Genomic DNA, 15,028 nt, shown 5'->3' with positions numbered 1-15,028 from the left:
CTCACCATTGGAGGGATTTGAACCGTTAGATAACATGATTTGACGGTTGAGATGGTTTGGATCTGCCCCTTTGGGTCTTTTTATATTGGTATAGATATAGATAAATTTGGTCGAAATTTGCATTGTTTGGTTTTGACAGCTTGACTTTTCAAAATATCTATACACGCTGCATTATGGAATGGAGGGAGTACTATATTGCGTATAAATTTTAGCATACACTCAAACATCTTGAAAACATATGTTTATCAAATCCGATGAAAGTGATGCCGGCATGAACGATATGCTGGAGGAACCATTCGACGCAAAAGAGGTCCATGATGCCCTTTTCCAGATGGCCCCAACGAAAGCACCGGGGATTGATGGTTTTACGGCCGGCTTCTTCCAACAACATTGGCATTTGTTGAAGGACGACGTGACTAATGTTGTGTTAAGCTTTCTAAACGGGGAGACCTACTGATTGGCTTCAATGACACTTTCCATTACCTTGATCCCAAAGGTACGGTACCGCCAATCAATCTCTCAATACCGCCCCATTGCGGTATGCTCTGTACTCTATAAGTTCGCAGCTAAGGTTATAACTAACCGATTGAGGGGCTGTATGGATGGGATAATTATCGAGGAACAAAGTGCATTTGTCCATGGGCGATTGATTACTGATAATGTACTGGTGGCCTTCGAGAGTGTGCACACTTTACGTCGGAGAAAGAAAGGCCAAAACCACACTGATTTTCAGCAGGGTTCTGATCAGTTAGATATGATGAAAGCATATGATAGAGTGGAGTGGCACTACTTGGAGTCCATTATGGGAAGCTGTTTTTCAGCATGGTTCTGATCAGTTTAATTATGAAATGCGTCACCTCAGTGCGCTTCTCTGTTAGGGTGAATGGTGAGCTTCAACCCTACTTCACGCCCTCTCGGGGGCTTCAGCAAGGGGATCCCGCGTCACCCTACTTGTTTCCGCTCTGCGCGGAGGGTTTCTCGTCACTACTCAAATATCATGGAGGACATAATGATAGGGGTATTAGGGCGAGCATCTGTTCACCATGGGTCAGTCATTTGCTGTCCGCGGATGACTGTTTGATTTTTCTCAATGCTAATCCCCAGAGTGTAGAGAGATTGAATGATATTATGTGGATCTATGGTGAAGCTTCAGGTCAAAGTGTGAATAAGGATAAAAGTGATATCTTCTTTAGCCCGAACACACCCAGCTCCACCAGACAGACTATCAAAGGAACACTAGGTGTCATGATAGAAGTGTTCAGCGACAGATACCTTGGCTTACCTACTGCTATTGGACGGATCACGAGTGGCACATTCGAGCACATTGGCGAGCGGTCCAGAAGCAAAATGCAGGGATGGTCTGAGAGGCTCTCCGCATGTGCTCGGAGAGAGATACTCATCAAAACCATCATCCAGGCGATCCCTACGTACAACATGAGTTGTTTCCTGCTGACGAAAAAGGTTTGTGCAAAACTGACGTCTAGCATGGCACGGTATTGGTGGAGTAGCTCCATCGATAAGAGGTCGCTCCATTGGATCTCTTGAAAAGATCTTACGAAACCAAAATGTCAAGGAGGCATGGGTTTCCGTGATCTCCATATGTTCAACCTGGCTCTTCTCGGCAAACATGGGTGGCATTTCATGACAAAACCAACATCACTTTGCGCAAGAGTTATGAAGGGCAGGTATTTTCCAAATTCTGATTTCATGCAAGCTGCTGTACCCAAGGCCGCGTCAGCAACTTGGCGGGCTATCATAGCAGGCCGAGAAGCCTTGCTTGCGGGTATCGTCATGCAAGTTGGCGATGGTACTTCTATCAATGCATGGACTGACAAAGTGGATCCCTACAACACACACAAGGACACCATTGTTGACACCAATGGCCCCTACCATCTGACTAGTCAGCGACCTGATTGATTCAGATAACTGGTCCTGGAAACAGGATCTAGTTCGACAGAATTTTATTGCACCGGATGCTGAGGCTATACTGAATATTCCTCTACGACGCGGTGGAGGCGAAGATACATTGGCATGGGCACATGAGAGGACAAGTAACTACACTGTTAAGTCAGCGTACCGAGCTCTAGTGATTCAAAAGAGCATCAAGCTCGAGAAAAGAAGGGCCGGTTACAGAAGCTTCAGTTAATAAACAACAGTTATGGAAAGCTCTGTGGTCTCTCAAGGTGGTACCTAAAGTGCGTGTGTTCTGGTGGCGGGTACTCCGTGGTATACTGCCGGATGAATGCACTCTCAAGTATCGACATATCCGAGATATCAACACATGCAAGCTTTGTCAATCACATGATGAAGACCTACATCATGCCCTTATGTACTGTTCACACGCCCAAGGATTTTGGGACGAAGCACGCCAGCTCCTGGATATCAAACTACCACGGCTTCATCCCACCACTTGGGCATCTGATATTTTATGCGAACCAAGGTTCTCAGCAAGAGAACAAGCAACGATCATCACTATGATGTGGTACATTTGGACTTCACACAACCGATGGACGCATGATGGGGACAAATTGGATCCGGCCAACTCGATAAGGCTTACTCGAGAAGCTCTAGCCCCGCTTGATATTCCCTTGCAACACATTAACGCCCTACCAAGTCACGGTTGGCGCCCTCCAAAACCAGACCAGGTCAAGATAAACACCGACTCAGTAGTCGTTCATGACGAAGGAAAAAGTGGAGCTGATGGCGTGGCAAGATCGTCCACAGCCCTACGGGGTGCTTGGTGCAAACCTCACCCTGGAGTTACTGACCCCATGATCGCGGAGGCCCTTGCAGCTCGGGATGGAGTAATCTTCGCAAATCTCAGAGGGTTCACGCATGTGGTGTTGGAGACCGACAGCCTGGAGGTGGTTAACCTCTGGAACACTCGCCTCAACGGTCGTTCAGTTGTGGCATCAATTTTTTTAGAAATTGAAGAGCTTTCTGCTAGTTTTCATTCTTTTGTAATCCAACATGTAAGTAGATCAGCCAATTGGTCCAGCTCACCTTTGTGCAAAACGTGCTTGCACGGTGACTGGCACCGAAAGCTGGCTTACGGAGACTCTCAGCTTCTTGATCAGCAGCCTTATAGCTGATTGTTTAGAGAACACTTTTGTTTAAATAAAGCTCTGAATTCCATGCAAAAAAAAAAATCCTGCCCATGATTTACCTTATAGTTTGAGGATGGGGCTTGCCTGCTCCTGCCTTCGTGCTCTCATCCATGCTCCCCACCGTTCCTTTTGCATCCCACGGTTCCATCATTTTCTCTCTCCCACGCCCCTTTTTACTACCGAAAGATAAATCAAGAATACCAATTTGTTACTTCATCCCATCCTTAATACTTGCACATCGTTGAAACGTCCTTTCCCAGTACATCCAGAAATTACGCGTCCATGGACTGGAGTCCGTCCGCAGCAGCCATGCCGATGTCGATGTCGTCCGCTAAACTCTGGCCAAAGCTCCAAGCCGCAAAGACCTTCTTGATATTGGCGCGCAGCTCTGCACCTACCGCGAGCACGGTCGAGCCGACCTCAAACCCCATCTCGCCGAGTACCGCCTCACGCGCCCACACGACAAGGTCGACGTGCTCTTGCCGCCGGCTCTTGCGAGCTCGCTGTGCTCTTGCCGCAGGCTTGCTGTATTCCAGGAGATCGCCGGCAAGCAGCTGGCCTGCTCGAGTACGCTGTACGCGTGTAGCACTCGCCGGCTTCTGCCCGCCTCTGCCGTCGGTGCTAGTGCCGCCTCATCGACGACGGCCGGCGCCCGCGTTGCCGTTCCATCCGCCTCAACGCTCCAGCCGCGCTGCCGGTGCTGATGGTTGCGAAGATGACCACGGCTTAGCCACCGGGTCCAGCCGCGCTGCCTGCTCCCTCCGTGTTGGTGTGCAGCATGCATGTCCTGGGGCGGTGCGCTGCGGCCTGCGGGATGAGCCAGTGGAAGAAGACGTCGCGTAATACGTATGGGAGAGGGTTGATATGGAAATACGGGGATTCTATGTCTTTTTTTTGGAAAAAAGAGGCACCGGGAGGAGAAAATGGTGTGACCGTTGGATGGTAAATGAATAAACAGGAATATGGATGGGAGCACGCGGAGGGAGCAGGCAAGACCCGTCCTTAGTTTGATGAGAAGTTTGGTAAGTAAATTTAAGTGAAATTAGTTGAGAAGGTAAGTAAATCAAGCTAATTGATTATCATACTTATAAACAAGGTTGGACGAAGAGGTGGTAAGAAGAAAGTGAAAAATGGAAAACATTCTTTTCAGAGAAAATGTTGTTTTAGGTTGGTTGCGCGCGAGCCACTAAATCCTTTTTCATCATGTGTCGGGCAGCGCCCCGCAACCTCCCCCACGGGTCACATGTTTCCCATGGCCCACCAACCCACCGCTTCCCCCCTTTTACCTTATATGTCCTCTAAACTATCCATAATGAGAGTAACATAAGTAGTAACATCACACATTTCTAGATAAAATAAACGATGTGGCAAGCAATAAATGAAGAAAGAGAGGAATTACTTTCTGCGAAGAGAAACTTCTAGGGACTTGTAGCGCTTCAGTGTGGCTGGTTGTTTATTAAATGGTTAGTTTGATATTTTTTTTCTTTTCTGTAAGTAGCAATTACTCTAATTTTCTAATAGTAACATTTTCCTAGAGAAAAGTAGCTACTTGCAGAAAGGCATCACCTCCATATGCTGTCAGTCTTAGTGATGAAACCGTGAAGTCTTTTGGTTTGGCCGTTTGTTATCCTCCAATACTTGATCATTCAGTGAAGAAGTGTATTGCGTAACATTGTTTCTCTCTGTTGTGTAAACAACAAAATGTATGTATAAACAGTTGCAGTATTTTAAGCATGTAGTTGATGAAAATATTACATGTATTTGTTTGTTCTTCCCTTTTTAATCTATTATTTGCTCCCTCTTTTAATATGTGCACAAGATATCACTGTATTTTAAACATGTAGCATGTTGTTGTTTACTAGCACTTGCTGGGTATCCAGTTGATGAGAGAACTGTTTTTTTTCCAGTTTCTGCATGGCTGTCTGGTGTCCTGTTGTGAAAATAAGTACCTTTATTTTTTCTAATCTGTGGAGAAATGTCTGGTATCGTGTTGTATAGTAATTAAACTCTGTGTAAATCTAATTTGAGTCAATGGACCTAAGAAAAGAAGGAACAAGTTTTAAGATGTCTCTAAACTAAATACAGTAAGTTCTAACAATTTGTTTATGCTTTATCATTCACCCCCCTCTGTATGCCAAAGAATTCCGCAATCTGAACAATAACACATCAAGCTATAACTCAATTAGCCACAGGTTATCACACGGGCGCGCCATGCCTCCGCACAACAAGTGTATATTGTGAATATATAATAGCTTACACCCGTAGTAAATAGCTTGCAAAATTAGTGAAGTACTACTAACATATTGTGATCCCCAAAGGCATAAGTAAAAGGAGACATGATCCCTAAAGGCTTTATATCATGTACTCCTACATAGCTTTCGCAAGATGTTTTGCTTTACTGTTGCCGGCGAAGTGGACACCTACAATCTTCATAATCTTCTTTAGTGCTTCTTCAAGAGCCCGCTTCACCTCAGCGGAATGCGGAGCACCACTTTCATAATCAATGATGAACTCTTCCATCTTGTGAAACGTCCTGCTACCACCACTCTTCTCTTCTTTCCCGGGAACCTCACAGTGTCCAAACCATGAAAACACAATATGTCTAATGTACTCCAGACATGGGTTGCCTTGTGCAACTTTTACAGGACAGAAAGCTTTCCTTACTTTCACACTCAAATTTTGTTCCCCGTCTTCCATGAAGATGGCCCAAGCTGGATCTCCTATATTACCAAATTCATCGTCCTCTATTAAATCGGGGAGCTTATTATGGGACAGAATAATAGGTTGATTTTCACCCTTCATGTCTTTGCAGTACTCTCTAGTTAGCTCGCGAACCTCCTCAAGATCCTCGTCATGATCCATGGACAACAGCCATATGTCTGCCTTCGTGAGTAATACAGCAGCACATTGCATGCAAGGTTCAAAGATCATTTTAGCCACGACATCAGGCCGGTCATATGGGTCAGCAGGCATTCCGTACACCCCGAGTGCATATTCAAAGGTCTTGTCCCAGCACCTTATCATCCTCCCCACGGTGTTATTTATGGCAACATCCATCACAAGCGTCCAGTATTCATGTGGACGGCGATTTATTTCATCCGACAACCACACGAACTCTACCCCGTTAAGCTCCAAGCTGGCTGTTTTCCATACCTCAATCATGTAACATCCAATAGTCTGAATATCATTCATATCACCACTGAATCTGTTGTGTATATGAGCAAACCAATCCGCCATCAAGATTTTAACCCTGCAGCCAGCTTTGACCATTTTGTTGACATTGAGCACCATCATGATCCCCTGGGCAATGTGTACCGATGGAGAGGGATCGCACCAAACATAGCAAATAGGAGCGACCTTCTTCTCCGGTAGCACCCTAAGCTCCTCTTCCTCGTCGATGCTCCCCAAACCGATGCTCCTCATCGTCGCAAACCTCTCATCCAAACTCATCTCGACAGCATACCCTGCAGTGCTGATCTGAGTTGTCGCCTCGACCGAGTTGTCCATTATTTATTTATTTGAAAAGGAGGTCATCTAATGGCTGAGTTGTCCATGGGGACAAAATATATAGGATCGTAAACACAACTCAACCAACGAAAATTCTAGACCTACGGACCAGTTACGGGCTGCAGGCTACGGACAACCTTTTCCTAACAAATATCTCCCCCCCTGATTTTCCTGGTGGGGCCGACCAGCGTGATTTCCCAATCCTTCAATCCCACGTCAGTCCGTAACCAAACTCCAAACATCACGTAGAATCTGCGCGTAAGTGTAGCAAAACACCTCAACTAATATATAAGAGCCCACCACAAGAAGTCAAGAAGTGAGAAGGGAATCGTGATTACGCCGGTGTAAGGATGTTTACTGCTAGGTTCTGCTTATTCTTTGAGCACACCGGAAAATACAGCTTCATATCTCTGGAAAAGGAGGGTGGCGGGGGTGGTGGTGTTGGAGGCGGCCTTGGAGACGTCGACGGTGACGGTTGTTGAGGTGGATCCAAACCCTAGGCAACTGCAATCAAGGAATCCGAATCCAAATCGATCTGGGTTGCACAAGAGAGGATAACGAAGCGACGAGGTTTTCTGGAAGACTAGTCACAATGAGGAGTAATTTAGACTAGTAATATCACATTTTACTAACTATGTTGCTACTTCCACAGTGTGTAGTAACATATGTGTGGTGTCATGTCATGGTTCATTTATTAGCCTATAGGCTCATATTGTATTGGTATGTGTGATGTTACAGTAACTAGCTAAGTTACCACCATCATTTTTCTCATCATTAAATATGTACCACATAAACAAAATTATCTTGAAAAGTGTGATGTTACTAGTGATGTTACTCCCATTGTGACCAATCGGAGGCCGAGGCGTGGTTTCCGAGGCCCTTCGCCAACGCTCGTAGCTTTTCCCTTTCCTGTTGTACTCGTGTGTTTTTTTACATGTACTCGTGAATTTCTAATGTCTGGTTGACCGAGATATTTGTGTGGTCGAGCGTTTGTCAACTGGAATCACCTTGAGATTTGCGGTTTTTTTCTTCTTTTTATAAAATTTATTTATACTAGCAAACATTCCTGCGTGTTGCAACAGAGATAAAAATATTACGCGCTAGCAGTATGGCTCAGTACCCTCATATCAGCGTCCTCTATTTAACACGGTGGCCTACCATTATCTGTCTTCCCACCCTCGCTGATGATAGCCGGCTAGCCGCGATGTTCATGTGATCACAATGCATTCGACGTGGTAAGTCTGAAGTCTGTGAGCTTGCCACTGCACGCCACACTTGTCATTGTGTCACGCAAGGGAATGTTTAATTTTTTTAAAACAAATCTCATCGACCACGAACTACTCCCAACGCATAGACATATAAAGACTTTCCAAAAACTAATCACATTCTAGATATAAAAGACTTTTCAATCAGCAAACAGTTTTTTGAATCGACAAACTTTTTTTTAATTTGGGATTTTTCAAATTTACGAACATTTGTTTTGCTTAGGCGAACATTTTTGAAATGCATGAACAATTTTTGAATTCATGAACTTTTCTTGACTCAACAAATACTTTTTGAATTGATGAACTTCTTCTAAAATTTGGGAACATATTTTGAAAATTGTGACCTTTTTAATTTTGTGAACATTTCCTAAAATTTTATGGACACTTTTTACAGATTCACAAATATGTTTGAATACATGATCATCTTTTTCAAAATCGTGAACATTATTATATTTCCCAACCATCTTTCCTAATCATGAAACTTTTTAATTTGCAAACATTTTTTAAAATTACCAACATTTTTGGAATCCAAGAACATTTTATGTTTTCCCAAACATTTTTTGAATTCAGCAACATTTTTAAAAACTCACAACTTTTTAAAATTTGGAAATCCTGAATTAATTTAAAGAAGGGAAAACAAAAACAGAAATAAGAAAATAAAAGGCAAAAAACAAAAATAAAAAACAGGGGGCATCACGCCTCACATATGGGCCGGCCCATGAACACGTACAAGGAGGAGGAGGTGTGTGAGAAAAGGGAGGAAAAAAGGGAAAATACACAGGCACATCCCTATACGAATATTAAATGTAAAAATACCAAAACAATCAAAAAAAATCTGAAATTTGGGGATATCAAACATGGGTTTCAAATCTACCCTTGTGTGAAATTTCATATAAAAATACCAGAAAACGTATCCATGGCAAATGAAATATTGTCCGAATCAAAATCTGTCCAAACAGTTCTTTTTCTATACATATGAAATTTTTGTCTTTTTTGCCATGAATACGTTTTCTGATATTTTTTCACGAAATTTCACACGGGAGTATATCAGGAACCCAGGTTTGATATCCCAAAATCTTAGATTTTTTTTCAAATTTCTCAGTATTTTTTTAAATTTAATGTTCGTATAGAGGTGTGGAGCATCCAGGGGCTACAAATCCATTTCCGGAGAAAAGGGAAAAACCTTGGATCCACGATGGAAGACTTATTAGGCTTAAGCCACTGCCGTGCTTGTGCGGCTATAATACTTTGGGCATCATCTATATAAAAGAACCGAACATGACCACGACTTTGGGCATCCCTTTATTAGTAGGTATAGACATATATTATTTCTCACGCTTATGATAGCGACTCACTTTTTCCCCGGAAAACTTTCGATTTTATTCATCATCAATCGTGCTAGATTGATAAATCATAATAACACAGACGAATTAAATAAAGATTATAGCATCTACACCCAGGCTCCTCAAACACCCTCTATACACCCAAACGGACGATCTGGTCAGTGATCGATTACAAAATTGCAACCCAGCCGGGCTCCTCAAACCAACACTATACGTCCGGGTTGACCGGCACCTCTCGTATCCATCCCATATCTGAAGCCGATATGACGAGGCCGGGATGCGTCCATGAGCGTCTGCCAGGTCGGACCGACTGGCGGAACCCACACAGACACACGTCGAAACCCATCGGTCCGGTGAGTATGCATTCATATCGCAGCTTTGCCACGCTGCCCGAGGGGCCCAATCCGACTGTTTAAGTTGGTCGGCGCCCCCTCGACCCTAGCCAGTCCCATTTCCACCCTTGTCGTCCGTCGATAGCCATGGTCCACCAACGGATCACCACCTATACCATGCTCACTCTGGACCCAGGTGGAGCTCCTAGTGGAGATCCAGGCACGTCATGCCGCTCAGATTACAACAGGCTTGCCTCGAGACTCTCTGGAACAGTTGGCACCGGAGCAGGGGGAGGCGGAGCAGGAGGTGCCAGACGCGGACATGGAGCACGCGGAGCCAGAGGAGAGGGAAGAGGAGGAAGGCGAGGTAGTTCTGGCTACCGAATTCAGATAAGTGACGCGTTGGCCGTGCTTGAGGTTGCCCAAGCGGAGAAGGCGATGGAGCAACAAGCTATCCTCGACTCCATCTAGTCGGAGCTCGAGATGGAGGCAAACGGCCGCTACCTCCGCCAGGTGGGCGCGGAGATGGACCAAGCCTTGGTGGAACTGGACTCCGACGAGGAGCTAGAGCTACGCGCAACGGCCACCGATCAAGAGGCCAGTTCATCCAGCACTGCCGGCACTGAGGTTGTCTACATCTTCGACCACGAGTAGTAGTATGGTAGTTTTTATCTACGTAGTAGTACACAGATTTTGTGTTGCGTGGTGTAGTATAGATTTGAGACATATGATTGCAACGGTGCTTGGTGATCGAACCCTCTCCACGGGCACGTTCGAAAACGACCGCGGACATATGACATGTCATTTTGTTTTGTTTTTTTTTGCGGGTGAAAAAACTTGTATTACTCAATCTCCACACTTGTACAGTCCATCGCAGCCAACTCTATAGATACGTGAGGTCCAGAGCCCAACCAAGTCATGGTTCTACCCTCAATACGAGCAAAATTAGCTAGGCTATCACTAACCTTATTCTGGCTACGATTTACATGAGTAATACAAACTTCACGAAGAGACATAAGATATTTAATCTCCTTTATGATGGACGAGTAAATGGATCGGTCAACCTCCGAAGCTTGGATCATCTTCACCGCCACAATTGAGTCCATTTCCACGATCACCGGTAGCTCACTTTGGTTGTATGCGGCTGTAGGCGCGAAAAGTGCAAGCAACAACTGAGCTCCTCTAAGCTATTTATTTTCCTTTCAGTGTATATACATTTTCACATCTCAAAAGAATCTGAAAAAAATACACATAGACATATTTTTGTAGTATACATGTGTATAGAATTTCATAAACATATATGTTAATATGTGATGTACACAAAAAGGGCAAATTTATGGAGTAAAATAGGCCTTTTCTTTTTTGTTTTTGTGACTGATATTTGTTTTTTTGTGTACCATGCAAATAATCAAATTAGTTGATGAAATTTTATACTACATACTTGAAGAACATGCATATGTAGATTTGCTATTTCACATCTAGATGTGAAATAGCTATCTCACATCTAAATCTAGAACCGTTGGATACAAATAATCACAATTAGTCGTTTTAGCGCTCTGTTGGTTTCTTTCCCGATGTGACGTGAGCTTACGATCAGCTTGCAGTTTTCCAATCCTGTCGCTCTGATTTGTTTTGTTTTTTTCTCATTTTCTGTTTCCTTTTCCTTTTCTGTTTATATTTCATTAGTTCTCTTTTATTTTATATTTTAAATTTTTAATTCAAGAACACTTTTTTTAAATTCATGAAAATTATTTAAAATTTTAATTCAAGAACACTTTTAAAATTCATGAAAATTATTTAAATTTTGGACTATTTCTATTCAAATACAAGAATAGCTATGTCACATCTAAATTTACCAGTACATATATATTTTTTGCTACAAAATTAGTGTTTGACTTGAGCGGGGCGAGTACACCAGGTTTTTGAGCCGTCTTTGCTTGTCCATTACAGGAGGCTGATGGATTATGTTTTTATCATTGTTGGGTCACGTAAATGCCGCTTTGATTTGTTTTGTTTTTGTCTCATTTTCTTCCGTGGGATATAAGATTTGTACTCGAAAAGCACTTTTTTTGGCGTTTGGTTTTGTCGATGTTTGTCTCACGTGGACCGCATGTTCTTTTTATATGTGCTCTAGCTATGAATTTTCATCTGGGAAGCGGTTTTTTGTGGTTTTTAGTTTTTTTTTGTGTTTTCATTTTTTCGCTTGGGCTGTTTCTTTCTTTTTGATTTTTGTCATGGAATGTAGCATTCGATTTTTTTGTTGTTTGATGCCACTTTGCAAGTTGACCATCGACTTGCAATTGTTTTTTTATTTGATGCCACTTGCAAGTCGACCCTCGACGTGCCACTTGGGTCTTTTGTTTGATGCCACTTGCAAGTCGACCTCCGACTTGCAACCGTGTCTTTTTTGTTTGATGCCACTTGCAAGTCGACCCTCGAAGTGCAATTGGGGTCTTTTGTTTGATGGCACTTACAAGTCGACCCACGACTTTTGCAACTAGGTCTTCTTGTTTGATGCCACTTACAAGTCGACCCTCGACTTGCAACCGGGCCATTTTGTTTCATGCCACTTGCATGTTGACCCTCGACTTGCAGTTGGGTCTTTTTGTTTGATGCCACTTGCAAGTTGACCCTAGACATGCAACTGGGGTCTTTTGTTTGATGCCACTTGCAAGTCGACCCTCGAAGTGCAATTGGGGTCTTTTGTTTGATGACACTTACAAGTCGACCCACGACTTTTGCAACTAGGTCTTCTTGTTTGATGCCACTTACAAGTCGGCCCTCGACTTGCAACCGGGTCATTTTGTTTCATGCCACTTGCATGTTGACCCTCGACTTGCAGTTGGGTCTTTTTGTTTGATGCCACTTGCAAGTTGACGCTCGACATGCAACTGGGGTCTTTTGTTTGATGCCACTTGCAAGTCGACCCTCGATGTGCAATTGGGGTCTTTTGTTTGATGGCACTTACAAGTCAACCCACGACTTTTGCGACTAGGTCTTCTTGTTTGATGCCACTTACAAGTTGACCCTCGACTTGCAACCGGGTCATTTTGTTTCATGCCACTTGCATGTTGACCCTCGACTTGCAGTTGGGTCTTTTTGTTTGATGCCACTTGCAAGTTGACGCTCGACATGCAACTGGGGTCTTTTGTTTGATGCCACTTGCAAGTCGACCCTCGATGTGCAATTGGGGTCTTTTGTTTGATGGCACTTACAAGTCGACCCATGACTTTTGCGACTAGGTCTTCTTGTTTGATGCCACTTACAAGTTGACCCTCGACTTGCAACCGGGTCATTTTGTTTCATGCCACTTGCATGTTGACCCTCGACTTGCAGTTGGGTCTTTTTGTTTGATGCCACTTGCAAGTTGACCCTCGACATGCAACTGGGGTCTTTTGTTTGATGCCACTTGCAAGTCGAGGGTTGACTTGCAACCGAGTCTTTTCGTTTGATGCCACTTGCAAGTCGCCCTCGACGTGCAACTGGGTCATGTTGTTTGATGCCACTTGCAAGTTGACCCTCGACTTGCAACTGGGACTTCTGTTTTCGTGCCACTTGTAAGTCGACCCTCCACTTGCAACTGGGGTCTTTTGTTTCATGCCACTTACAAGTCGCCCCTCGACTTGCAACTGCATCTTTTTGTTTTTTATGCCACTTGCAAGTTAACTCTCCACTTGCAACTGGGTCTTCTTGTTTGATGCCAGTTGCAAGTCGACCGTCGACTTGCAACTTGGTCTTATTTTTTTTATGCCACTTACAAGTGTACCCTCAACTTGCAACCGGATCTTCTTCCTTTTTATGCCACTTGCAAGTGCACCCTCGACTTTGCAACCGCCACTCGCAAGGGGACCCTCGGCTTGCAACTGCATCTTTCTCTTTTTTATTCCACTTGCAAGTGGACCCTCGACTTGCAACTGGGTATTCTATTTTTTCATGCCACCTGCAAGGGTTCGTTGTTTGTCAACGGGGGAGGGCCACATTAGAGGATGATGTCACGTTAGATGTGAGATATTATCTCACATCTAGATGTAATATAGATGGACTCTTTTTTGAAACTTTTATTTGTTTTCTTCTGAAAAGAGAGGCCGTCCTTTGCAACGCTGCTCTCCTCAGCGACACATCCCGCCGCAGTGGCACCAATCCGGGGATCTCTCAACTCCGACATCGGCCATCCGCCGATCCCTCCCCGCGCGGGCCTCGGGCCTCCGTGATACGTCTCCAACGTATATATAATTTTTGATTGCTCCATGCTATATTATCTACTATTTTGGACTATATTGGGCTTTATTTTCCACTTTTATATTATTTTTCGGACTAACCTATTAACCGGAGGCCCAGCCCAGAATTGCTGTTTTTTTTGCCTATTTCAGTGTTTCAGATAAACGGAATATCAAACGGAGTCCAAACGGAATAAAATCTTCGGGAACGTGATTTTCTCACCGAACGTGATCCAGGAGACTTGGACCCTGCTCCAAGGAACAAAAGAGGCGGTCACGAGGGTGGGGGGCGCGCCCCCTGCCTCGTGGGCCCCTCGTTGCTCCTCCTGCGTACTTCTTCCTCATATATATACACAAGTACCCCCAAACGATCAGAACAGGAGCCAAAAACCTAATTCCACCGCCGCAACTTTCTGTATCCACGAGATCCCATCTCGGGGCCTGTTCCGGAGCTCCGCCGGAAGAGGGCCGTCATCACGGAGGGCTTCTACATCATCATAGCCTCTCCGATGAAGTGTGAGTAGTTTACCTCAGACCTTCGGGTCCATAGTTAGTAGCTAGATGGCTTCTTCTCTCTCTTTGAATCTCAATACAAAGTTCTCCCCCTCTCTTGTGGAGATCTATTCGATGTAATCTTCTTTTTGCGGTGTGTTTGTTGAGACCGATGAATTGTGGGTTTATGATCAAGTCTATTTATGAATAATATTTGAATCTTCTCTGAATTCTTTTATGTATGATTGGTTATCTTTGCATGTCTCTTCGAATTATCCGTTTGGTTTGGCCAACTAGATTGGTAGTTCTTGCCATGGGAGAAGTTCTTAGCTTTGGGTTCAATCTTGCGGTGTCCTTACCCAGTGACAGAAGGGGCAGCAAGGCACGTATTGTATCGTTGCCATCGATGATAACAAGATGGGGTTTATTTCATATTGCATGAATTTATCTCTCTACATCATGTCATCTTGCTTAAGGCGTTACTCTGTTTTTAACTTAATACTCTAGATGCATGCTGGATAGCGGTCGATGAGTGGAGTAATAGTAGTAGATGTAGAATCCTTTCGATCTACTTGTCACAGACGTGATGCCTATATACATGATCATGCCTAGATATTCTCATAACTATGCTCAATTCTGTCAATTGCTCAACAGTAATTTGTTCACCCACCATAGAATACTTATGCTCTTGAGAGAAGCCACTAGTGAAACCTATGGCCCCCGGGGCTATTCTCATCATATCAATCTCCATTACTTTAATCTTGC

Source organism: Triticum urartu, chromosome 7, assembly GCF_003073215.2.
Source record: "Triticum urartu cultivar G1812 chromosome 7, Tu2.1, whole genome shotgun sequence".
Classification (NCBI taxonomy): Eukaryota; Viridiplantae; Streptophyta; class Magnoliopsida; order Poales; family Poaceae; genus Triticum; species Triticum urartu.
This window is presented reverse-complemented; position numbering follows the sequence as displayed.